The 25,067-nt window shown below is 38.5% G+C and overlaps 1 protein-coding gene across 1 annotated transcript in view; it reads left to right on the top strand.

The window, feature by feature from the left end:
• Nucleotides 1-25,067, top strand: part of LOC136825298 (glutamate receptor ionotropic, kainate glr-3-like) — a 105,508-nt gene that overhangs the window by 48,030 nt on the left and 32,411 nt on the right. Inside the window, exon 3 of the mRNA XM_067081406.1 lies at nt 8,632-8,731. The gene's annotated coding sequence lies outside the window, so the exon portion shown is untranslated. The remainder of the gene's footprint in view (nt 1-8,631; nt 8,732-25,067) is intronic.

Here is a 25,067-nt window from a genome sequence, read left to right as displayed (position 1 = left end):
ATATGGTCCAGAATATTTAACTTTCACTTCATGAATGTATTTTGGAAGGGGCTGAGTTACTTAACACTGTGAAATTCTGAATACTCCAATAGAATTCTAAACCTCTTCGAGATGTGAAGGTAATAAGTCAGGAAGAGCAGATGGAAAGGACATTGCAAAACCCACCCCGTAGGGGGTTAGTGCCGTCAGTGCACCTCACGCGTGTACTGTAGGCATTACGTAAGGTTCTTTGCAGCGTCCCTTCGGCCCCTAGCCGCAACCCCTCTCATTCCTTTTACTGCACCTCTGTCTATATTCTCTTTCTTCCATCTTCCTTTCCATAGTGCAACGGTGAGGTTTTCCTCCTGTTACACCTTTCAAACCTTCTTACTGTCAATTTCCGTTTCAGCGCTAAATGACCTCGTAAGTCCCAGTGTTTGGCCTTTGGCCTAAATTCTATATTCCAGTTCCAGTTCCAGTTCCATTGCAAATCCTGGAATGAACTCTTAATATTAGGATTACCGATTATGATGGCAAATTTACTTAGTGCCAAAGTGCACATGTATGGAGAGAGAGAGAGAGAGAGAGAGAGAGAGAGAGAGAGAGAGAGAGAGAGAGAGAGAGAGAGAGAGAGAGAGAAATTTAAATTTGTGGTAACTTTATCAATATGCTATATGCATAGTTCAGTGCGCTGTCGCAAGTGGAAAACTAAATTGGTTAAATATTGAAAAGCATGATTGGAATTCTTTTCGTCATCGTATTCCATATGAACGTCATTGATGTTATTACTTCATCATCGTCGTCAACCTCACTATCGTCAGTTACCATTGTCATCATTACTGTCACTGTCATTAGTCACCATTAACATTTTCACTATCGTCATCGTCATCATCTTTAATAAACTTCATTTTCATTATAATAATAATAATAAGTTTGTATAAAGTCCACAATAATGTATTAATGGTATAATATGAGACTTTATTGTGGACCTTATCCAAAATTACTCCTATTCTCGACATTGAGGGTTCTACACAATAATAATAATAATAATAATAATAATAATAATAATAATAATAATAATAATTGGTGAATACCAGCATCATACTCGACGGAGACCTTGAAACATGAGAATAAAACACAAAAGAAAAACATAATAACAAAGAAAGGGGAGAACAAATGAAAAAAGGAGAAAGACAGGTATTCATCCTCCAAGATGACGTCACGACTTCCCAGGCTCAAGGAATTTTAATCCTTATTAAAACAAAACAAAAAACTATTCCTTTCCTTATTCTTTGGAACCACAGATAGCGAGAAAATAGTCTAAATTGTTCCTTGCGAAAGAGAACCCTGTTTCTTTAGAATATGTGAATGGTTCTGTATAAATAAATGGATGGGAGTTTCCAACTATTTGCACTATAAAGACACTTTGTATTTGATGTAACAAAATGAACATTTAAGCAATTTTATTTATATTATAAAGACGTACTAAGTAATAGGCAACATAATGGCCCTATGCTGTTCATACTGAGGAAAATATAAACTATTAGAAGGAGCCATTCGATGTGGAAGAAGCCTATTCTTTATCTGGTAAATCAACATTCCCTTGATGAAATCGAGGTGTGCAGGTGGGTGGGCGGGTATTGCGGGTCGGGGTTGTGGGTTTGGGGGAGGGGATCTTACAACACAGGCATAAGAATTAGGGGTAGGGGTTAAGGGGTCCCCTAGGGACTCCCTTTAAGGGTCCTGCTGGATTCTTTGTTAGGAGATTCTTGGCTGAAGGTAAAGGGGTCCTGGCACTCACCCCTTGGGACCCCACTATCCGTTCAAAAGTAAATACCTGGGATCTGACGTCACAAGTGTCAGGTATGCGTTGGATTTAATTGTTCGTCGTTTGGTTCTTCTTCTTCTTCTTCTTCTTCTTCTTCTTATTATTATTATTATTATTATTATTATTATTATTATTATTATTATTATTATTATTTAAATTTGGGTTTACTCATTTCTTCTTCTTCTTCTTCTTCTTCTTCTTCTTCTTCTTCTTCTTCTTCTTCTTCTTCTTCTTCTTCTTCTTCTTCTTCTTATTATTATTATTATTATTATTATTATTATTATTATTATTATTATTTAATTTGGGGTTTACTCATTTCTTCTTCTTCTTCTTCTTCTTCTTCTTCTTCTTCTTCTTCTTCTTCTTCTTCTTCTTATTATTATTATTATTATTATTATTATTATTATTATTATTATTATTATTATTATTATTTAATCTGTAGTTTACTCATTTCTTCTGCTTTCGACGAAGATTTTTTTTCTGGTTAGTGCTTGCTGAAGAACCAACTTGTCTAGTAAAATTATAAAATAAAAGCATTTTTATTTATAAAACAGCGACAGTAATTATGAGAATAATATTAATGCTAATGAACCTGCATCTGGAATGTCAGTTAGAAACTAATCCGCAGTGTAATGAAGAAATAAATACAATTGTCTGTTATACATGTCTCCAGGTGAAATGTATGTATTCCCGTAACTGCGACTTGTCATAGAACTGCGCTTACTACCCATTGTACCAGTATTTCGGCAAAAGCCTGAGTACTAATATACCTGATACCGGCAAATGACAGCGTATACTGTCAGCTTGTGCCGGTGTGAGGCAAAAGAAGATCGTACTGGTGCACCATACGAAGAGAGGCGTACGTATGCTTCCATTAATGGTATTAGTTTACAAACATACGAACGAAAGCGCATGGACGCATGTTGAGGTCTTTATTGATTACAAAAGTTTGTGTTAGAAACCAACAAAGTAGAGTGTAATAGGGACCTAGGAAAAAATACAACGTAGTTCATCAATGTTTATCTAATTGTGTTTATATAAATTGCATTTAATTTCCCTTATGCTAAATTTTCTCCTCGGAGTTTGGTTGCAATTATATGTACTGATGTCCTTTCCTGGACGTCCCTGTGATTGTTATCATGAAGTCTGTACAGCTTATGACCTTTTTATTTCATTGGGACACTGAAGGCATTGACCCCATGGACACTGGGAGCTTCTTTTTCGTCCCTTCGTATCTGTTTCGTATTAGGCCCCGAAGAGTGGACAGCTTCTGTACTCTCTCATCGGGACAGGATATGCCCCCTCCCCCTCCCCATTCTACGCACATGTCAACTGGGAAGATCTTCCGTTAAGCTTGATTAAGCTAAATTAGATGTGGCCTTACCAAATTGTAGATTACATATTGTATGTATTTGTGTATATTTAAGAATAGACAACCATATAAATAGATAGATAGATAGTTAGGTTGATAAGAATAAACAACTACATACAGATAGACAGATTGATATTATTGATATATATATATATATATATATATATATATATATATATATATATATATTTATATATTTATATATATATATGTATTTGTGTATATATTTATATATATATATATATATATATATATATATATATATATATATATATTTATATATGTGTATGTTTTGTATGTATGTATATATATATATATATATATATATATATATATATATATATATATATATATATATAATTGTGAACTATTACAAGTGTTTTTAATGAAGAATCTGATCGAGGCCATAACTCTTACAAGAAGCTTTTACTTAGGTCGAGAAGTGTAAAGTCTTTCAAAATGATAACGCAAAAATAGAACATTTGGAAGTTATTTGAGAAATGCTTTCGATTGCTCCCTAGGGCAGAGATTGTAATTACTGACCCCTGAGAAGCTGTTTTCGCAATTTTAACAGTAAACTAGCCTCGGTAAGGTCAGAATTAACTAACCCTTGAGAGTTAGCTCTGAGGTAACGTGAGACGAGCGGTGTGTGTGGGGTTTTTCTTTAAAGTTTTATTGGAATTTATATTACGCCGTAACATTATACCTCTCTTGATGCTACTACTTTTGTGTGTGTCTGGTTGCAACTGAATACCCTTCTTGAGTAACACATTTTATTATTAAGAAGAGTGGTGGGTAAATTTGTAATGAAAAATTAAGTTCTATTTTGCGTTATCGTTTTTAAAGACTTTACACTTCCCGACCGAAGCAAAAGCTTCTTGTAAGAGTTATGGCCTCGATCAGATTCTAAGTTGGAAAAAATTGAGTCTACAAGAGTTTCCGTAGACTCTATGGATGTATTTACCAGATTCGAAAGAAACCTCACTAATATGAACACTTCTAAATCGTGCAGACCTCTCTGCCTTTCCTGCGCTTGGAAGCAGAAGGCATCACAAACGCAACATATTTTGAGTGACGGCACAGTTGCGCCATCATTGTCCACCGACGTTATTCGTTATCCACATGCTTCCTTCATCATTCACCATTTCATTCGCTATTCACCTCGAGTTGCCCTCGAGCAAAATGCTTACGACCCTGGTGACCACAGTCTTGCTCATGGTGTTTCTCGCACCTTATCGCAGTCGGTTTACCGTTAAAATTGCAAACACGGCTTGTCAGGGGTCAATAATGTTAGTCTTTGCTGACGGGTTTAATCGTAAGCATTTCTGTAATTTCCGCCAAATGTCCTTCACTGTATATATATTATATATATTAATTGTTGCATATCACACATCCCCCCCCCCGTGGGATCATGTCAAATTAGCGAACCCTCTCGCAGCAGGGTTCGCTATTTTTTTTTTTTACAAGATTATTGGGTTCGTTATTCTCTACATGGGAATAATCGGGTTCAATGTTCTAGACATGAACACTTCGGTACCAGGCATTTGACCCCCCCAGGGGCTAGTACTAAACAAGGCGAAATACATTTGATTCCCCAGGGGCTAGTACTAAAGACGGCGAAATACATTTGACTCCCCAGGGGCTAGTACTAAAGACGGCGAAATACATTTGACCCCCCAAAGGGCTAGCACTAAACACGGCGAAACAGCGTAGATGAATCACTGTTTCATGGAGTTCTGACCGGAAAGGGTTGGCCATTCTTTACATGGGAATCATTGGGTTCTCTGCCCCTGACATGGAGATGTTGGGTTCGCTAATCTTGACATGATGCCCCCGGGTGGCGTCAGAAAATGTCCGCCTTCCTGTTTTCAGCAAGTCTTTTTAGAGGCGACACTGAAAGCTCGATGACCTTGATTATCCTCATTACGTCTAGTAACAGTCGACTGACTAACACAGTGATTCTTAAGCAGAGTTGCCAGATGGTGCCTATTATTTTTTTTAATTTGTGATGTTAATTACAAAATTGCCAAAAACGTTATCACTGCTTCCATATATTTTCTAATTATTATCTCAAAACATGCCAAAATTTCAAAATATAAGTAAATTTTAATTTCAAATCTTGTTTATGAATTGCCTTTTATTGTTATGATAAGTATAATAGCATACAAGTAGACAACATATTGTTTATAGATTATAGTTGGCAAAAATTTCAGGGGTAGGGGGGCGTGGGATCTATACATAATGCAGAGGGGGGCGCAAGGCAAAAAAGTTTAAGATCTACTGGACTAACAGGTACAATATTTACTCTCTCTCTCTCTCTCTCTCTCTCTCTCTCTCTCTCTCTCTCTCTCTCTCTCTCTCTCTCTCTCTCTCAGGAGGATCTCAAAGAAGTATAACCTGAAGATGCCAGTTGAATTGATTAACGAATGGATTATGTATTAATGGATCAGCCTGGCCGTTGATCACTCGAATGGGTTAAATTTCTTTTTTGCATAACGAAGCTGTATCTAGGTGAAGTATCCGTGCTTGCAGTCATTTGTCTCTTAAATTCCGAGTTCGAATTTGGGGAAGGCGTTCGGTCATGACAGCGGTAATTGTGCTCATTACAATTTGTTGGCGCGGTATAATACTGCAGTCGTATCTTCAGTACCCCAGAGGCTTTTACGCTCACTTCCACCAGGATATTATGCTTATAAGGTAGGAGATTATGGAACGCATATCGATTAGCTGTTAGATCGACCAAACCTAAAGGATCTAGTGATATCTAAATAGCTGGTAATGGCTTAGCCCAGTGCCAGTGGTTCTCAACCTTTCTGGCCCATGCACCCTTCCACCATACGTCAGAATGTCATTCCTCGCCCCCATTTCCAAAATTGTCTGCCTCAAATGGTGCATTCCAAATAATATGCAAAGAATACTAAATGTCCCTGGTCACAGTTCCCCCCTTGAAACTCTGAAATTCTCCCCTGGTTGAGAACCGCTGGCTTAGCTTGCTAGCCTTCAGTTCTGTGGGCTAGCTTTTGTGCTCACTTTGATCAGGAAATTATGCCAATAAGGTAGGAGATTAATGAATGTATATGGATTAGTGTTAGGTCGACCATAGTTAAACTTTCTGGTGATATAGAATAGCTGGTAATAACCTAGCTTGCTAGCCTGCAATTATGTTGAAATTGAAAATAATATTATCTCAGAATGATTGCACTAATATATGTTCTTTGAGAATAGAAGTGTTGAAAGAAAGTTTATATGTATATAAATATATTTTATATATAATTGATTGAACTTTTAATGTATATATTTTTGCATGTTCTCATGTAAGGCATAAACAAGCTAAAAGCATATGAATAACAATATAGCCATTCATGGACACCTCATGTAAAGCAAAGAATGTCTATAGCCTAAAGATGGACTGATGCAGAATCTAACCCAATTCACCTGCCCATATATCTTTTAAATTCGGTAGATCCCTAGTTGGAAACTGGTATTTTTGTAAGGGAAAACCCAACATGAGTGAATTGCACCAACAGAAATGGTGAAAAAGTCAATTATCACAAGGTAAACAGTCTGAAAATGATATGGTTTTTGTTTAATCAGCAACTATCAGAAAAAAAAAGCCACAAATGTGTAGCAAAGGCTCTTATGGGTATGTATGCCAACTAACCTAATCTGACTTAGCTTAGGAGATAGGTCCCAGCTGGCCAGAAGGGGTGGGAGGGAGCATCTTGCCACTGGGGCACCTAACCTAACCCAAGCTAACCTAACCTAAGCTAACCTGACCAAGGACACTGGATTACCCCAGACCCACTAACTTATATAAAATAAGATAAAAATAAGATGTAAAATAAGCGTGGTGTGGTATTTACAGCATACATCCTGATGTAATTTTTGTAACTTGATGAAGCCTAGGGTGTCAATGTCTATCTGGGCAGGGTAGCTTGCAGCAGTGGTGTTGCATGTGACAGTCATGATAGCTTGCAGCGAGGGTGTTGCACGTGACAATCATGATTCTTTGATGTACTGTACAAATAGCCAGTTGAACCCTTACATGAACTAAGCATGAAGATTCCCATCCTTATTACTGCCATTGGTGTAGGCTACTGGGCTCATGCTTTGCATTGATTCTGCTTCAAGGCTTTGCACATTTTGTTGTAAACCTACGTTGTGGTTTGATTTTTATCCGTTACAGAGTGTTCCATGTCCCTGTTGTTTGCTTGCTTGCTTGCTATTCCTATTTAAGCATTTACAGATAATGTCAGGACCATTATTTATGTGGCTAGTCAAGATTTAGGAATATTTTGGTTCACCCACGCAATGGAAATTCACAGTGACTGTCCCCATGTGGGGAGGTTGGTGGGAATGTCTGATTAGTGCTGTTAAATATAATCTCATGAAAACTCTTCAGTATGAATATAATTGTTTTTCGAGATGAGAACTGGAGACTATTCTCAATGAAATTGAATCTTGTATCAATTCTAGACCCTTAATATTTGTTTGGTGATGAAACTAATATCTATAACTTAATGACTCTTTCCTTTCTGATAGGTAGAACTGTGTTTCTAGTAAGGGCTTGAATATTTGAAACATTTTGTACTAGTAGCAATTTAATTTTTTCATGGAAATCCGGGTTTTCTTGCATTGTTATTCTACTACCGTTCGTGAAATGTTTATGTCCAACTGTGCATTAAAGAAGGGTTTGTTTGTTCCAGTCAAGTAGGATAATGTTCTTAGGCTATGCTGGTGCCTTGGTATTATAGCAGAGGTTATCCTTGGTAAAGATGTAGGTTCTTCCAAGTGTCAGTGTCAGGATGTCAAAAGGAGTGATCCACAGTCTTGACTTTTGTGATACTACCTCAGACACGGTGAGTGAAATTTGTGAGGTTAATGCAGCTATACCTGCCCAGGTTGTTAACGCCGATGGAAACTCAGTTTTAGAACTTTTGATGGATTTTATGGCCGGATGCCCTTCCTGGCGCCTACCCTCCCCATTTATCCGGGCTTGGGACCTGCACTGAGATGGACTGGCTTGTAAAAACGCGGTATCTGTACAAAAACAAGGCCTCGTGAAGCCGCCTGTGAAACTTACGTTAGGAGTTCTTTTTCATATAAAGTCATAGTATTTTTGAAATTAAAATGTAAAGGAGCTCTATAATCCTAGATGGGGAGTGTGTTAAAGAGAAGTGAATCACATGCAGAAAAAGGGGATGTTTACAGTTATTACTTTTGTAATTTCTTTTTTAGTTTTGTGTTTCTGTTTTCAATCATGATATCTTTAAGTAGATTTTATGTTTAGTTCAATAGAGTGCAATTTTGTTCACCTAAACTTTATTACAATATTCTTTTATCAATGATTTTTGTAACCAGTCTGTCACCATTAGTTAGGTTGAGTGGAACACTCATTTTCCCTTTCCTTGGTACTTGAGAGTTAATATTTGATTTTTTACTCCTTTGGCAGGAATACCTCTGTAACAAACACAAAAGATAGAAATAGAAGTTTGAAACTCTTTATGATGAACTGTTTGCACACCAAACATGGATTGAGAAGGATGGAAAAGGTAAGTGATATTGAAGCAAGTAGAAATAATAATAAAAAAAACAAGTAAAAAATGCGCCGAAGTTTCTTCAGCGCAATCGAGTTTTCTGTATAGCGTATAATTAAGGCCACCGAAAATAGATCTATCTTTCAGTGGTCTCGATATAATGCTGTATGAGCCGCGGCCCATGAAACTTTAACCACACCATGGTGGTGGCCTGTCCTATATTGTTGCGAGATGCACGGTTATGGCTAATTTTAACTATAAATAAAGTAAAAACTACTGAGGCTAGAGGACTGCAATTTGGTATGTTTGATGATTGGAGGGTGGATGATCAACATACCAATTTGCAGCCCTCTAGCCTCTGTAGTTTTTAAAATCTGAGGGCGGACGGACAGATAAAGCTGGCACAATAGTTTTCTTTTACAGAAAACTGAAAAAGATTATCCTAGGTGAAGTGTGTGTGTGTGTGTGTGTGTGTGTGTGTGTGTGTGTGTGTGTGTGTGTGTGTGTGTGTGTGTGTGTGTGTGTGTAGTCCAGAAATGTTGGGAGGAGAGACAGTAGGAAGACTTGCAAAGTGTTTTAAATAAATTGAGTGAGGATATGAAGCAAAGGTATAATGCAGGCTTCGGCGTCAACACTTAACAGAGTTGTACGCAGTGGGTATTGAAGACGACGACGAAGGAAATGCTGAACTATTCAAAGAAACTCGAGTAAAAGTTTCCAGATAATTTTAAACGTCATCTTGCGTTTCTGTTTCATGATTAGAGCTTATCTTGGATCCACGCCGTGTCTGCTGGTTGCCAGAATCAAAATATCCACATAGTTGGGCCTCATATTCACTCAGCACCTTGCCTTTGCCATTGGGTCTTTTATTCATTCAACACCTTGCCTTGCTGCTGGGTCTTTTATTCATTCAACACCTTGCCTTTGCCACTGGGCCTTTTATTCACCCGACACCTTGCCTTGCTGCTGGGTCTTTTATTCATTCAACACCTTGCCTTTACCACTGGGCCTTTTATTCACCCATCACCTTGCGTTTGCCACTGAGTCTTTTATTCATTCAACGCCTTTCCTTTGCCGCTGGACCTTTTATTCACACAACGCCTTGCCTTTGTCACGTGGTCTTTTATTCACCCAACAGCTTGCCTTTGCCACTGGGTCTTTTATTCACTCAACAACTTGCTTTTGTTATTGGGTATCTTATTCATTCAACACCTTGCCTTTGCTGTTGGATCTTTATTCACTCAACACCTTGCCTTTGTTGTTGGGTATCTTATTCACTCAACACCCTGCCTTTACCACTGGGCCTTTTATTCAGTCAACACCTTGCCTTCGCCGTTGAACTTATTCACTCAACACCTTGCCTTTGCTGTTGGATCTTTATTCACTAAACACCTTGCCTTTGCCATTGGGTCTTTTATTCATTCAACACCTTGCCTTTACCACTGGGCCTTTTATTCACCCAACACCTTGCGTTTGCCTCTGAGTCTTTTATTCATTCAACACTTTGCCTTTACCAACTGGGCCTTTTATTCACTCAACACCTTGCCTTTGCTCTGAGTCTTTTATTCATTCAACACCTTGCCTTTACCACTGGGCCTTTTATTCACCCAACACCTTGTGTTTGCCTTTGAGTCTTTTATTCATTCAACACCTTGCCTTTACCACTGGTTCTTTTATTCACCCAACACCTTGCATTTGCTGTCTGAGTCTTTTATTCATTCAACGCCTTTCCTTTGCCACTGGGCCTTTTATTCACCCAACACCTTGCGTTTGCCTCTGAGTCTTTTATTCATTCAACACCTTGCCTTTACCACTGGGCCTTTTATTCACCCAACACCTTGCGTTTGCCTCTGAGTCTTTTATTCATTCAACACTTTGCCTTTACCACTGGGCCTTTTATTCATCCAACACCTTGCGTTTGCCTCTGAGTCTTTTATTCATTCAACACCTTGCCTTTACCACTGGGCCTTTTATTCACCCAACACCTTGCGTTTGCCTCTGAGTCTTTTATTCATTCAACACCTTGCCTTTACCACTGGGCCTTTTATTCACCCAACACCTTGCGTTTGCTTCTGAGTCTTTTATTCATTCAACACTTTGCCTTTACCACTGGGCCTTTTATTCACCCAACACCTTGCGTTTGCCTCTGAGTCTTTTATTCATTCAACACCTTGCCTTTGTTGTTGGGCCTTTATTCACCCAACACCTTGTGTTTGCCGCTGAGTCTTTTATTCATTCAACACCTTGCCTTTACCACTGGACCTTTTATTCACCCAACACCTTGCCTTTGCCGCTGGGTCTTTTATTCATTCAACACCTTGCCTTTGCCACTGGGTCTTTTATTCATTCAACACCTTGCCTTTACCACTGGGCCTTTTATTCACCCAACACCTTGCCTTTGCCTCTGGGTCTTTTATTCACTCAACACCTTGCCTTTGTTGTTGGGTATCTTATTCACTCAACACCTTGCCTTTGCCGCTGGGTCTTTTATTCATTCAACACCTTGCCTTTACTGCTGAGCCTTATATTCACTCAACACCTTGCCTTTGCTGTTGGGTATCTTATTCACTCAACACCTTGCCTTTGCTGTTGGGTCTTTTATTCACTCAACACCTTGCCTTTGCTGTTGGTTCTTACATTCACTCAACAACTTGCCTTTGTTGTTGGGTATCTTATTCACTCAACACCTTGCTTTACCATGGGGCCTTTTATTCACCCAACACCTTGCCTTTGTTGTTGGGTATTTATTCACTCAACACCTTGCCTTTGTCGTTGGGTTTTTATTCACTCAACACCTTGCCTTTGTTGTTGGGTATCTTATTCACTCAACACCTTGCCTTTGTTGTTGGGTATCTTATTCACTCAACACCTTGCCTTTGTCGTTGGGTCTCTTATTCACTCAACACCTTGCCTTTGTTGTTGGGTATCTTATTCACTCAACACCTTGCCTTTGCTGTTGGGTCTCTTATTCACTCAACACCTTGCCTTTGTTGTTGGGTATCTTATTCACTCAACACCTTGCCTTTGCCGTTGGGTCTCTTATTCACTCAACACCTTGCCTTTGTCGTTGGGTCTCTTATTCACTCAACACCTTGCCTTTGTTGTTGGGTATCTTATTCACTCAACACCTTGCCTGTTTTGCTGGGTATCTTATTCACTCAACACCTTGCCTTTGTTGTTGGGTATCTTATTCACTCAACACCTTGCCTTTGTCGTTGGTCTTTTATTCACTCAACACCTTGCCTTTGTTGTTGGGTATCTTATTCACTCAACACCTTGCCTTTGTTTTGGGTCTCTTATTCACTCAACACCTTGCCTTTGTTGTTGGGTCTCTTATTCACTCAACACCTTGCCTTTGCCGTTGGGTCTCTTTATTCACTCAACACCTTGCCTTTGTTGTTGGGTCTTTATTCACTCAACACCTTGCCTTTGCCGTTGGGTCTCTTATTCACTCAACACCTTGCCTTTGTCGTTGGGTCTCTTATTCACTCAACACCTTGCCTTTGTTGTTGGGTATCTTATTCACTCAACACCTTGCCTGTTTTGCTGGGTATCTTATTCACTCAACACCTTGCCTTTGTTGTTGGGTATCTTATTCACTCAACACCTTGCCTTTGCCGTTGGGTCTCTTATTCACTCAACACCTTGCCTTTGTTGTTGGGTATCTTATTCACTCAACACCTTGCCTTTGTCGTTGGGTATCTTATTCACTCAACACCTTGCCTTTATTGTTGGGTATCTTATTCACTCAACACCTTGCCTTTGTCGTTGGGTATCTTATTCACTCAACACCTTGCCTTTGTCGTTGGGTATCTTATTCACTCAACACCTTGCCTTTGCTGTTGGGTCTTTTATTCACTCAACACCTTGCCTTTGCCACTGGGTCTTTTATTCACTCAACACCTTGCCTTTGTCGTTGGGTCTTTTATTCACTCAACACCTTGCCTTTGCTGTTGGGTCTTTTATTCACTCAACACCTTGCCTTTGTTGTTGGGTCTTTTATTCACTCAACACCTTGCCTTTGTTGTTGGGTATCTTATTCACCCAACACCTTGCCTTTGTTGTTGGGTTCTTATTCACTCAACACCTTGCCTTTGTTGTTGGGTATCTTATTCACTCAACACCTTGCCTTTGTTGTTGGGTATCTTATTCACTCAACACCTTGCCTTTGTTGTTGGGTATCTTATTCACCCAACACCTTGCCTTTGTTGTTGGGTCTCTTATTCACTCAACACCTTGCCTTTGCCGGTGGGTCTTTTATTCACTCAACACCTTGCCTTTGTTGTTGGGTATCTTATTCACTCAACACCTTGCCTTTGTTGTTGGGTCTCTTATTCACTCAACACCTTGCCTTTGCCGGTGGGTCTCTTATTCACTCAACACCTTGCCTTTGTTGTTGGGTCTCTTATTCACTCAACACCTTGCCTTTGTTGTTGGGTATCTTATTCACTCAACACCTTGCCTTTGTTGTTGGGTATCTTATTCACTCAACACCTTGCCTTTATTGTTGGGTATCTTATTCACTCAACACCTTGCCTTTGTTGTTGGGTCTCTTATTCACTCAACACCTTGCCTTTGTTGTTGGGTCTCTTATTCACTCAACACCTTGCCTTTGTTGTTGGGTCTCTTATTCACTCAACACCTTGCCTTTGTTGTTGGGTCTCTTATTCACTCAACACCTTGCCTTTGTCGTTGGGTCTCTTATTCACTCAACACCTTGCCTTTGTTGTTGGGTCTCTTATTCACTCAACACCTTGCCTTTGTTGTTGGGTCTTTTATTCACTCAACACCTTGCCTTTGCCGTTGGGTCTCTTATTCACTCAACACCTTGCCTTTGCTGTTGGGTCTTTTATTCACTCAACACCTTGCCTTTGTTGTTGGGTATCTTATTCACTCAACACCTTGCCTTTGTTGTTGGGCATCTTATTCACTCAACACCTTGCCTTTATTGTTGGGTATCTTATTCACTCAACACCTTGCCTTTGTTGTTGGGTATCTTATTCACTCAACACCTTGCCTTTGCCGGTGGGTCTCTTATTCACTCAACACCTTGCCTTTGTTGTTGGGTATCTTATTCACTCAACACCTTGCCTTTGCCGGTGGGTCTCTTATTCACTCAACACCTTGCCTTTGCCACTGGGCCTTTTATTCAGTTAACACCTTGCCTTCGCCCTTTGGACTTCTTATTCACTCAACACCTTGCCTTTGCTGTTGGATCTTTATTCACTCAACACCTTGCCTTTAACGTTGGGTCTTATTCACTCAACACCTTGCCTTTGCCACTGGGCCTTTTATTCAGTTAACACCTTGCCTTTACTCAGACCAGCACCTTGCCTTTGCTGTTGGATCTTTATTCACTCAACACCTTGCTTTTGCCGTTGGGTCTTATTCACTCAACACCTTGCCTTTATCACTGGGCCTTTTATTCAATTAACACCTTGCCTTCACCCTTTGGACTTCTTATTCACTCAACACCTTTCCTTTGGTGAAGGGCCTCTTCTGTCATAAAACCGAGTTATATCTAAACCAGTCATGACTACTTCACAATAGTAAAAGTTGTTTATAATATTAAAGTTATTTATAAATAGAATATCCCAATATTATAATAATTTTTGTCAAATGGGGATGAAAATGCTAAATTTACATTTCAAAATGGATATTTTTTATATTTGTCAGAACATTTGTATATGAATTTGACCCATCTTTACGTGCAGTTCTACGACAGCCTTGAAGATTTATAGTATATAGTTAAATGTTATATGACCTTAATGTTATTTGAAATTCATTGATGCATCTGTTTTGAGTATGGAATTGTGCAGTTGGGAGACAGTTGCTCGTAACTAGTACCCTCACCCAGTGGGTTCATTAATGTTACTGCACCTGTTATTCTAATGAAGGACTGAACACTGACTCGGGATGAGGAATTTTCCGGGTATAGCAACAGAGCAGAATTTAATTAGTTAATTGATTGACGTTCTTGGCTTCACAACCATTGGCTCAGCTTAAGAAATTAATTGACCACGTTCACGAATAAATGAAGAGGGTTGGAATATTGCAAAATGGTGGCGAACAGTATGCAAGCATTACATGCCTGTCCTGAATTCCTGGTTAACGAAGTGCAGAACAGTAGGAAATTAAGTAAGTTCTTATGATATCCAGCTCATAATTTTGCAGTGAAAATGATAGGGTGGTAGAATCGCCTAGCAACACCCTTTGTTTGTCATATTTCCTCAGTTTTGAGTCAGTCAAATCAGCGTTGAAAGTCCCCAGTGTAAATGTAATATTTTCATATAATAACGATGAAAAAATGCGTATAAGAAATTATCCTCACTGGAGTAGCAACACCTTATAAAATCCCATGCACAGACGGTAATTACTCTTATTTGGGCCATACAAGTAAGGAATTAAATATCAGGATCAGTGAACATTATTTTTCACTTAAAACTGGCCAAGAGATTAATGCTCCCTTCTTGTGCACCAAAGTGAAAAATCACATAGGAGTAGCTCCATAGTGTTAATTAATAGATGTATATTTACAATGTGTCCTGAATTCTCTTTGAATTTGCATTAATACAACTAAAAAAGGAAGATATTGTTAAATTTTAAGATCAGGTCTGTACACTCTTGACCCCATTATTCACAGGATGTCGGGAGGAGATTTGAAAGAGAAAATAAAGTCCTGCAGTAATTCGAGTTAAATGTCTTTCGCCTCGCCTTGGTTTATCCAAGTGCCTGAGTCAATAATAATAATAATAATAATAATAATAATAATAATAATATCCTTTATTTCAGCTCAGGGCCATATACATGGAATGTACAAAGTAGAGCCAAACATTTCACACAATCTAGATACACGAGATAAAATGATAATCGGCAATATCCACAGTGTTGCTGAAGTGGTAGTAAAAATAGTAATTATAATAATGGTAATGGCAATACTAATATTGAGAATAGTGGTCAAAATATTAAAAAATAACAATTAAAAAACAGGATGCATACAATTTAATACCCAGCTTGGGACCTAAATGTCAAAGAGAGCTGTTCCTCAACTGAACAGTTACTGTATTCCAAAGGTTTTTACATTTGGATGAATAGTATTTACCCTCTTTAATCTAAGTTGCTGTTTTGTAAAACCAAACCTCTCCTCTTTTTTTTTTTTTTTTTTTTTTTTTTTTTTTTTTTTTTCATTGCATGTAGTGCTTCTTTGGAGGAGTGGTAGAGCTTTCGACTGGCACGCTGTTGGCCCAGCGTTCGACTCTCCGAGCCGCCAAAGAAGAATTAGAGGAATTTATTTCTGGTGATAGAAATTCATTTCTCGTCATAATGTGGTTCGGATTCCACAATAAGCTGTAGGTCCCGTTGCTAGGTAACCAGTAGGTTCTTAGCCACGTAAAAATAAGTCTAATCCTTCGGCCAGCTCAGTGGTCTGGTTAAACTAAGATATACTTAACTTCATTGCATGTAGTTTACTTGACAATGCTTCTAAGGCAACCCATTGTTTCGCAACCCAATGTTTCACTTCTCTTGTGGTCACAAAGTCTGATTACATTTTACATCACGGTGTCATTCCTGTGATAGAAGCTATACATAATGTATATATCATTATATATACATTTAGATACGTGTATGTATAACTTCTGTCACAAGTATACGTGTTCAGGTAGACTCGCCATGCACTAAATTTACTGTCTTTGTCAACAAAGGAACGTGAGTTCTGTGGGAAGGTTCGTGAACTGTCTTACTTTCCCGAGTTTTATGGGAAGGTTCCTGAAGTGTCTTACTTTCCCGTAAATCGACTTGGGCCGTCTTACAGGTAGAGCAGCTGTAAGTGTGTGTGTGTGTATATTTGTGTGTGTGTGTGTGTATACTCCTGCTGGCATTAGTATTAGTGTGCTAATATGATAGGTTAATTAATTATGAAGTTTTGGCTGTAAGCAGAAAGACAGAAAATACTCCCAGCTGTCAACACCGGGATTAAAGAAGAAGAAGAAGCCGAGCGAAGAAGAACGAAGAGGAGAAAGCGAGACGGACCCTCGTGAATCTTCGACGAAGTTCTGACGAGCGGGAACTTCCGACGGACGTCTGTGACACCCGATTCGACAGCCGATGTTTTCTTTAATGGTTTTCTGCCGATTCTGCCCGACGTTGAGTGACAGGCAGACCGTAACTTTCGGTTAACACTTTTCTCGCGACGGGGAAAATGAAGCAGGTTTAAAATCCTTTATGAAAAGGGCCTCCTCCTCCTCCACACATAATTCATCGTTCGTTCGATGCTGCAAACTTTGACGCCATAAATTTTTGACGCGATGTTGTGATCCAGATGAGTGTGGTTGCCATGGTGATGCCTCGGTTAGGTTAAGAAAGTTTTGTTTACATTAAGGATGCATAGTAGAATTTAGCATTTCATATATATATATATATATATATATATATACATACATATATATATATATATATATATATATATATATATATATATGTATGTATGTATGTATGTATAACTGAATCACGAAAATATGGAACGTGATGATGAATATATAAATACAAGACAAAATCCACGAAGGAAAGAGAAACAATGGAGTGCTGTGAGGCCTTTCGACTTATCGTCCTTTACTTAGCAGAGTAAAGGACGATGAGTCATCAAATATACAGTATATATATATGTATATATATATATATATATATATATATATATATATATATATATATATATATATATATATATATATATATATATTTTACTACATGATCGACTACTGTGTATATATATTTTACTACATGAATTTTTTTTTATAGCACTGATTGCAAGGAATCTCGTAAACACATTCAATTATCTACGTGGAGAACGTTCTTAATCCGCATATTCATGAGCGTCTTATTTTCAAAGATGACATTCATAGCCTCTTTATAGTCTGTCGATTTTTTCCCTTTAAATAATATATATGTGCCTGTAACCTTGATAATGAATCCTTCCGGCATTGCTGTCATTTATAAATACATACAAAAATACGTATGTTTAAGATTCCCCTACGAAGAAAAATTAATGTCCATGAACTGGGTCTGTATCGAAGGCGTAAGTAAGTATAGCTTAGTTTTACAAGGCGTGACATGTCATAGGAGTGACATAACGATGAAGTGACAGTTACAAAAAATTGTGAAAATTTTATTAAATTGTTAAGATTTTATTTAAAAAGCTAGAACCACTGAATTGTTCACATGTTTTTGATGTTGGTTGGATAGTTGTCACTCCTTTGAAATTTATATCTGTGGTGTCACTCCTTTGTTATGTCACCCATTTGAACCGTTCCCCAATCAACTGTCGTACAGATATTGCCGTGAAAAGTACACCCAGCTTGAAACAACGCAAACGTTTATGAGAGACTAGCCGACACAGCCAGCCACCAGCCCTTATCGATGTGGGAGTCTGAACCCTTCCATTATTTTTCAAGATGCGAAAGAAATTGCGAAAAATAATAGCTTTAGAAAACGTGCAGTATATTGTACAATCATGCAATATATATGCATAAAACCGTACAGAAATTCCCAATATCTATCCAGGTAAATAAGTAACTTCAAAGCATATATATATGTATATATACACATAGATATATATACATATATGTATTTATCTATAGGCTATTTACATTATATATTATTATTTATATATATATATATATATATATATTTTATATATATATATATATATACGTGTGTGTGTGTGTATATAAGTTACACTGGTCACTTTTTACCAGATGCGTATGTAATTGCAATAGCCACAATGCCCTTTTAACTTCTCGAATTCTTCGCGCTTTTTTGGATACGCTTGTCACCACAAAGTCTTAAGATTCAGGTGCAAGAAATGTGAAGTGGTTATGATGTCCGGTAGCCCCGGACATCATAATTTCTTCATATTTCTTGCACTTGGGTCCAAAGGCTTTGTGGCGACAAGCGTATCCCGAAAAGCGCGAAGAATTCTAGAAGTTAAGAGGGCATTGTGGCTATTGCAATTACATACTGTATATAGCGCTGATGTGTTTTGTTATAAGAGGCATTGTTTCGAATGAGCGATGGGATGATTCATAGATGCAGAGTGCATTGATAATGAATCTGGATGTTTTTCAATCAATATTTGACGCAATGTCTTTTGCATCAGCGTCGCTTCTGTGGATCGACCAATAATATTCTCCCCTTGTGTAGCGGACGCCATTGGCTGATCCTACCAGAAACCTCGACGTGTTTTCTCTCTTTATTTTAGCCCCATTACCATTTCTGTTTGTAGAAATTGTTTAGGATATCATTAGTATCTACCACCCAGTGAGCTATCATACACTCATGATGAAAGGAGAAAAGGAAACAGTCCAACTGTGATTTCAGTAATCTGGGTGTAATAATCACTTCTTGGTAACTCTTGACAGTGGCGTCTCTGGCAATAGGCAAAGAAGAACGTTTAATCAGGCCAAATGAGCTCAGTCATCCTTGAGACACTCATTAAGCAACAGAATTACCGTTGCTCTTCCATCTCGATATCTTCGCAATTTTAGGTTGAGTACAATATCTTTATTGGAAGATACTTTTGACGTTTTCTTTTTAACAAGTACCGAGCATATGAGGAGATATTTGAAGATTAATCTGGAAAAATTTATTTTAGCATTTTTTCCGTTTAGTGCACACTTTTCAGTTTTTCTTTAATTGCGTAGTATCAGAAGATTCGTCCTTATGAGCTGACAGATACCTTTCAGAGAAAATAATTTGTAGATGACAGGTTTACGTAGTAGGAAAAAGAGAAAATGATCAGAGAAGAGAGTTGATGAAAATGCTGTTGAGCTAAAATGAGAGAATATAAGGTTGTATGCTTAAGGATACACCAAGAAGATAGCTGTTGCGCTTGTATCTCATTCAACTAAGAATAAAATTCATGACTTTTTTAAAATAGCATATATATATATATATATATATATATATATATATATATATATATATATATATATATATATATATATATATATATATATATATATATATATATGGCAGGAGTGTTTTAAAGTAGTAAAAAGTTAAGTATACCTTAGTTTAACCAGACCACTGAGCTGATTAACAGCTCTCCTAGAGAGGGCTGGCCCGAAGGATTAGACTTATTTTACGTGGCTAAGAACCAATTGGTTACCTAGCAACGGGACCTACGGCTTATTGTGGAATCCGAACCACATTATAGCGAGAAATGAATTCCTGTCACTAGAAATAAATTCCTCTAATTCTTCATTGGCTGGCCGGGGACTCGAACTCGGGCCTAGCAGAGTGCTAACCGGCAACGATACCGACTCATCCAACGAGGAACTTTTTTTTAGATATATATATATGGCAGGGAGGAACAACTGACCTGAAGTTTGTAAAGATGCCGTTGTCTTGGCATCACTAAATATAGAGAGTTATTAGATGAAACGAAAGGAAAGGAACAACTGCCTAGCCTTAGACCTAACTTGAGAAGACTACCAATGCGAGGTGTGGCAGCAAAGACTTTATTTAAACTCTGCCGAAGGCGTGATCCTGGTTCTTCCTACAACGGGCGGGAATGACACTGAAGTCGTCCTGCTTCTCGTCATCTTTGCAAAACGAGTCGTTTTGGGAGGCTGGATGATAACGGAAGCGAATTTTGGCCTGTCCATGGAAGACGAACGGTTAGTGGTTAGTACAATGGTGGTGTTCTTCGTCCACTTTTTGAGACTCGCTCAAGACTCTCCTTGATTTAGAGGATTCTGAAACACATCCCAACAAAGGTAACTTTGGCGATATAAGTTTTTATTTCATATGAAAAAGCACTCTTAGATAAACAGGTGCCACTAAAACTTTGGATTGACAATTTCGGTTAGTGATTTCCCCATGAAAACTGGGATGTGATTCCCTGGCTACAAAAAATTGACTGTATTGATTTTAAGATAGTTATGTTCAAATTGAATAACAGATTACAGTTGATAATACTGTTAGTTCTTCACAATTTATTAGATATATTCCCTGGTTTGTTACTAATTCCTGGATATTTTTCTGAATTCATCCTCAGAAGTGGCCTGACATTATAGTCACAGTATTGAAATACGCCTATATAGCATCCACAATACTGGCTTCTCCCCGAAGGGGTTTAGTGCCGTCTGTGCACCTCACAGGGTACACTGTAGGCATTATTAAAGGTTCTTTGCAGCGTCCCTTCGGACCCTAGCTGCAACCCCTTTCGTTCCTTGTACTGCACCGCCATTCATATTATCTTTCTTCCATCTCCTAACAATTATTTCAAAGTGCAACAGCGAGGTTTTCCTCCTGTTACACCTTTCAAACCTACCTACTCTCAATTTCCTTTCCAGCGCTGAATGACCTCTTAGGTCCCAGTACTTGGCCTTTCGCCTAAACTCTGCATTCCATTCCATTCCACAATACTGGCTTCCTCAAAAGGTCATTGTCAGTTCCATTTAAATTTCCTCAAGCTTGATTTTTCCTATATTGTAAAAATTATAGAGATTAGTCTCCTCGCAAGCGACGCAGAGGTGAGAGGCACAACTCTCATTAGTTGCATCAGCAGGGATGGAGAAACAAATTCACAGTTATGTATATGTACATACATAACTCTCTGTTCAGAGAGCTTTCGGGAAACAGTTCAATTCCCCTTTTCAGATTGAAAAGGGGAACCGAACAGTTTCCCGAAAGCTTTCTGAGGAGATCTGCCTTTAAACATATGTAATTGTAATAGCCACAATGCCCTCTTAACTTCTCGAATTCTTCGCGCTTTTTTGGATACGTTTGTCACTACAAAGCCTTAAGATCCAAGTGCAAGTCCCTCGACTGTTCAGGTATGAAATGTGGTTCAGGTAGAAATCGGTCTTTCTCTTCAGTTTTTTTTTTTTTTTTTGGGTGGGGGACCATGTTTATAAGACCTTGTCATCATTTTACGTCTTTATATATGTAAGTGGGTATGCCGGTTGAGTGATTTGATGGTAAACACTGGCGTCACAAACTGGGCGGCTTCTTGTATTTTCAATTAGTGGACATAATCACTCTGCCGCTATATGAATGTCATCTCTTATGTATATAATCTGAAGTCACCAACCTCTGTGCATTATGGAAATCACTTTACTGTTTGTTTAATTGAAAAACGACCAGTCTTTTGCCTCTGACGTTATTGTGATTTAGTGATTGTTTTAGTGAAGAAGCTATCCTTTTTGCCTGAGTCTTGTTAGTCAGTATTGTTTATAAGGATGTTCTGACCAGGGATATCATCTGGCGAGGACGACTAAAGAAAGGTTTTTTTATTTCTTTTTAAAGATCCGTATGGGATAAGGGATCTAGGAATTTTTGCCGAAGGAGTTTTCGCCGTAGGACTTTTTACCGCAAGGTCTTTTTGCCGTAGAATGAATAAATATGTCCTTTGTATTCTCACGTAAATATCTTTGTACTTTTTCTCCTTCGTGTAAGATGCTTCGCCACGTTCGAGGTTAATTTTTTTCTTGTTTGCCAGACACTTTTTTTTTTTTTTTTTTAATGTTTATCACTTACCAAATATCTGGGTGGGTGTTCATAACAGAACTTTGTAAGGCGTTATGAAACCCTCCTACACAACTGTTGGTGTTTGGTAAATGAGTCAAGGTCCGTCCATAGACATTCCACGTAATATTCACAGGAAATGTTGAAGCGACTCTTCGTCTTACCATCTCTTGCATCGGTGAAAAACTGCAGGAATGGAATAACCATTTCTTGCATCAGTTGAAGGCTGCAGGAATGACATAACCATTTCTTGCGCCGGTGAAAAGCTGCAGGAATGACATCTTCTTTTTTTTTTTTTTTTTTTTTGGACCATGTTTATGAAAACTGCAGGAATGACATAGCCATTTCTTGCGTCGGTGAAAAACTGCAGGAATGACATAGCCATTTCTTGCATCATCGGTGAAAAGCTGCAGGAATGACATAACCATTTCTTGCATCGGTGAAAAGCTACAGGAATAACATAACATTTCTTGCATCATCGGTGAAAAGCTGCAGGAATGATTTAACCATTTCTTGCATCGGTGAAAAGCTGCAGGAATGACTTAACCATTTCTTGCATCAGTGAAAAGCTGCAGGAATGATTTAACCATTTTTTGCATCGGTGAAAAGCTGAAGGAATGATTTAACCATTTCTTGCATTGGTGAAAAGCTGCAGGAATGACTTAACCATTTCTTGCATTCACCGCTGCAGGAATGACATAACCATTTCTTGCATCGGTGAAAAGCTGCAGGAATGACATAACCATTTCTTGCGTCGGTGAAAAACTGCAGGAATGACATAGCCATTTCTTGCATCAGTTAAAGGCTTAGGAATGACATAACTATTTCTTGCAAATCGGTGAAAAGCTGCAGGAATGACATACCATTTCTTGCATCAGTTAAAAACTGCAGGAATAACATAACATTTCTTGCATCAGTTAAAGGCTGCAGGAATGACATAGCCATTTCTTGCATCAGTTAAAGGCTGCAGGAATGACATAACTATTTCTTGCATCGGTGAAAAACTGCAGGAATGACATAGCCATTTCTTGCATCAGTTAAAGGCTGCAGGAATAACATAACATTTCTTGCATCGGTGAAAAGCTGCAGGAATGACTTAACCATTTCTTGCATCGGTGAATAGCTGCAGGAATGACTTAACCATTTCTTGCATCGGTGAAAAGCTGCAGGAATGATTTAACCATTTCTTGCATCGGTGAATAGCTGCAGGAATGACTTAACCATTTCTTGCATCGGTGAAAAGCTGCAGGAATGACTTAACCATTTCTTGCATCGGTGAAAAGCTGCTGGAATGACTTAACCATTTCTTGCATCGGTGAATAGCTGCAGGAATGACTTAACCATTTCTTGCATCGGTGAAAAGCTGCAGGAATGACTTAACCATTTCTTGCATCGGTGAAAAGCTGCAGGAATGACTTAACCATTTCTTGCATCGGTGAAAAACTTGCAGGAATGACTTAATCATTTCTTGCATCGGTGAAAAGCTGCAGGAATGACTTACCCATTTCTTGCATCGGTGAAAAGCTGCAGGAATGACATAACCATTTCTTGCATCGGTGAAAAGCTGCAGGAATGACTTAACCATTTCTTGCATCGGTGAAAAGCTGCAGGAATGACTTAAACATTTTTTGCATCGGTGAAAAGCTGCAGGAATGACTTAACCATTTCTTGCATCGGTGAAAAGCTGCAGGAATGACTTAACCATTTCTTGCATCGGTGAAAAGTTGCAGGAATGACTTAACCATTTTTTGCATCGGTGAAAAGCTGCAGGAATGACTTAACCATTTCTTGCATCGGTGAAAAGCTGCAGGAATGACTTAACCATTTCTTGCATCGGTGAAAAGCTGCAGGAATGACTTAACCATTTTTTGCATCGGTGAAAAGCTGCAGGAATGACTTAACCATTTCTTGCATCGGTGAAAAGCTGCAGGAATGACTTAACCATTTCTTGCATCAGTCAAAGGCTGCAGGAATGACATAACCATTTCTTGCATCGGTGAAAAGCTGCAGGAATGACATAACCATTTCTTGCGTCGGTGAAAAACTGCAGGAATGACATAGCCATTTCTTGCATCAGTTAAAGGCTGCAGGAATGACATAACTATTTCTTGCATCGGTGAAAAGCTGCAGGAATGACATAGCCATTTCTTGCATCAGTTAAAGGCTGCAGGAATAACATAACATTTCTTGCATCAGTTAAAGGCTGCAGGAATGACTTAACCATTTCTTGCATCAGTTAAAGGCTGCAGGAATGACATAACCATTTCTTGCATCGGTGAAAAACTGCAGGAATGACTTAGCCATTTTTTGCATCGGTGAAAGCTGCAGGAATAACTTAACCATTTCTTGCATCGGTGAAAAGCTGCAGGAATGACTTAACCATTTCTTGCATCGGTGAAAAGCTGCAGGAATGGCTTAACCATTTCTTGCATCGGTGAAAAGCTGCAGGAATGACTTAACCATTTCTTGCATCGGTGAAAAGCTGCAGGAATGACTTAACCATTTCTTGCATCGGTGAAAAGCTGCAGGAATGACTTAACCATTTCTTGCATCGGTGAAAAGCTGCAGGAATGACTTAAACATTTTTTGCATCGGTGAAAAGCTGCAGGAATGACTTAACCATTTTTGCATCGGTGAAAAGCTGCAGGAATGACTTAACCATTTCTTGCATCGGTGAAAAGCCAGGAATGACTTAACCATTTCTTGCATCAGTGAAAAGCTGCAGGAATGACTTAACCATTTCTTGCATCGGTGAAAAGCTGCAGGAATGACTTAACCATTTCTTGCATCGGTGAAAAGCTGCAGGAATGACTTAACCATTTTT

Source organism: Macrobrachium rosenbergii, chromosome 37 (assembly GCF_040412425.1).
Source record: "Macrobrachium rosenbergii isolate ZJJX-2024 chromosome 37, ASM4041242v1, whole genome shotgun sequence".
Taxonomy (NCBI): Eukaryota; Metazoa; Arthropoda; class Malacostraca; order Decapoda; family Palaemonidae; genus Macrobrachium; species Macrobrachium rosenbergii.
The sequence above is the reverse complement of the archived record's forward strand: the minus strand, read 5'-3'. Positions and strand labels throughout refer to the sequence as shown.